This window comes from Cryptomeria japonica, chromosome 11, assembly GCF_030272615.1.
Source record: "Cryptomeria japonica chromosome 11, Sugi_1.0, whole genome shotgun sequence".
Taxonomy (NCBI): domain Eukaryota; kingdom Viridiplantae; phylum Streptophyta; class Pinopsida; order Cupressales; family Cupressaceae; genus Cryptomeria; species Cryptomeria japonica.
The window spans coordinates 645135550-645139026 of NC_081415.1; positions in this window are offsets into that span (position 1 = coordinate 645135550).

Consider the following 3477-nt stretch of genomic DNA (forward strand, 5'->3'; position numbering starts at 1 on the left):
AATATTGTGGAACAATTAGACAAAACCCCTGCGCTTATATCCATTTTAGAGCTTTTGCGCCTATCGCCATCTCATAAAACTATCTTGGATCAAGCACTCCAAGAGGCGTCAATCCCTGCAAACCTGAATACAGACCAATTTCAAGCCATGGTTGGAAATCTAAAGTCATCACCTTGTCTCACTTTTTCCGAAAGTGACAACTCTTAGCAACCTCATAACGCTTCACTACATATTGAAGGCTTTATCAACCAGCATAGGATCAAGCGAGTCTTGATCGATAATGGAGCAGGCCTGAATATTTGTACACTATAGTTGGTCACAGCATTGGGATATGCGGTAGAATCAGTGGATCCTTGTAAGAAGATCACAATCAAAGCCTATGACGATGCAGAGCGTTCATCCAAAGGAGCTGTGGTACTACCAATCCAAGTAGGCCCTGTGGTAAAGCACATCATTTGTCAGGTTCTGGACCTTCCTCTGCCATACAATATATTGTTAGGAAGACCTTGGATACATGTCATGCAAGTCATTCCATCTACCTACCATCAATGTATCAAGTTCCCCCATAACGGTGTAGAAATCACAATCCCGGACGATGCAAATCCCTTTGCGTACTGTCATAATATCAGCCATCAACCAGAGATTACCATTCCTAATAATAGAGAAGCCATTTCCTCCACATCATATATAAGTCCTGCCTCTCTTGCCAGTTCAAACACCACTATACCCAAGCAAGAAAAGCTTAAAATGAAGATAGTAGAGGAAGGCCCTGGGGAATACAACTTGAGTCAACTCTTTTGTGTGGGACAAATGCCCACTTCTCCTAGAACACATGGTAAACCACAGCAGGTACTCCAACAACCACTAATCACACCAGCATGTGCTTTGATGCCTTTCATCCTTGGAAAGAGTCAAGAAGAAGAAACCCAAGATGAGGACTTAGCGACTGGATCTATAAAGATCCCATCACCACTGATATACCTCAAGTTAGACTTCCTACGGATCAGTATGGCAAAGGCCTCCTCATTATGCAAAGAATGGGATATGATGGTCAGAGTGCTTTGGGATATTGCAAACAAGGATGACATGAACCTCTGCTGCTGGAATTAAAGCCCAAAGGTAATGCAGGCCTAGGCTTTGAAAAAGAGATCTTTCCTAAACTCAAATTCAAAGGAAAACCCAACAAACCATTATGTCAGTCTACTGTCAGACGGACACCTTTTATTATCAAAGCAGCATCAAACACCATCACAACTGCCCCACCGAGGCTCAGAATCCAAACACAACCATCACCAATGCCATCCATCCCACCAAACGAACCAGTAATCCCATCCATAGTAACATTAGCAACAGCAACTGTATCAGAACCCGCAGCAGCATCTATGGCACCAGCAGTTCCAGCAGAAGCCATTGAGTCAACATTACCGATACTCCTTGTACCAGATTCTTTAATCCCCATCAATCTTCCTGCAGCACCGATCACTACAAAGGTACATCAACCAATCACACCTGCAGTATTCAATTCAAAAGACATCCCAGTATGGTATAGTAATCGGATGCTGGAAAGTGACTCAAAGACCGACTCATATGAGTGGGAATTTGATTCTGTATAGCTTAACACTTCAGATGAGGAAGATGCATCACTACCTCCACCACACAAAGACATTCCTGTTTATGGAGAAGCACAGATAAAGACCACTTGGGTTCCTAAACTGGAAACATCTTCCACAGACCCTACATCTCATCCTACACTTGATTCTGATAGGGAGAGTACCATTAACGACCTTCACCATAACATCTTAACCCTCACTGATACATCTAACGCACTTAACCTAATCGATGAAGTCATGCCCATTATCCACCCTGAACTCATTGAATGGAACCAACCAAATCTCCCATGTCTTGACTTCTTCCAAAATGATGAGGCCATCATTGACTTTTTGGAATTAAGGGATAACCTACCAAGCGGGGATCACAAAGCCGGATTCGCCATCGAACTTAATAGCACAGCATACTTCGGGGCAGATGCCAAACCTTTCAGCTGCAAAAATATAACAATAAAACATGGATCTTCCAGTGAAAACCACACTATGGCACTGTTTGATCCAACAAAAGTAAAAAGAAAGAGCATATCCAATGGTGAAAACCTCTCTGAGGCGCCTGAGGATGAAGGGTTTGACATTCTCCCTACTAATGCACAACAGGAACAATCAACGATTCTCATCGAGGAAACCAATGAATACAATGTGGGGACTCCTGAAAATCCTCATCTCATACATCTGACATCTCTTCTCACTCCAGAGGAACGACCTAAATTTATAGAGTTCTTTCAAAAGCATCAGATCAACTTTACATGGTCATATGCAGACATGCCTGGGCTTGATCCTGATTTAGTCATGCATCACCTCACCGTAGCAGAAGGAGCCAAACCTGTCAAGCAGAAGCTTCGTAAGATGCATCCTCAGATTGCAGTGCTAGTCAAAACAGAACTCAAGAAACTCCTAGATGTTGGTTTCATTAGACCAATTGATTATGCAGAATGGATCTCCAATATTGTGCCTGTCGGCAAACCAAAAGGGGGCATTCGCATTTGTACTGACTTCAGAGATTTGAATAAGGCCTGTCCTAAGGATGACTTCCCCCTTCCAAATATCGACATCATAGTGGATTTGACAGCAGGACATGCCATGCTTTCACTCATGGATGACTTTTCAGGATACAATCAAATAAAGATCGCACCAAAGGACCAACATAAGATAGCCTTCACATGTCCATGGGACACATATTGCTGGAATGTAATGCCTTTGGTCTCAAGAATGCAAGAGCAACCTATCAAAGAGAAATGACCACCATCTTCCATGACATGATGCATACTATGATGGAAGATTATGTGGATGACTTACTAGCAAAATCACTCACCAGAGAAGGGCATCTCCACGTCTTAGATAAAATCTTTGATTGACTGGAACAATACCGTGTTCGACTCAACCCAAAGAAATGTGTCTTTGGAGTAACCTCCGGGAAGCTTCTAGGATACATTGTCTCAAGCAAAGGTATTGAGGTCGACCCAGTAAAGGTAAAAGAAATCATGGATATGCCACCACCAAAGAATATCAGTTAGCTAAGGACATTACAAGGATGGCTTCAATCCATCCGAAGATTCATTGCACAATTGGCTGATAAGTGTCACCCATTTACACATCTGCTACATAAGAACATCCGCTTTCAGTGGGATGCCCGATGCCAGCAAGCATTTCAGACGCTTAAAGACTATCTCATGAATCCACCATTGCTGATGCCACCAGATCCAAGTAGACCGTTGTTACTCTATATCTCAGCAACAAGTACAACATTGGGTGTACTACTAGCACAACATAATGTAGAAGGAAAGGAGTGTGTTGTTTACTACATCTCTCGCACACTGGTTGGCTATGAACTCAATTATACCCCTATTGAGCGAGCTTGCTTAGCAGTAAT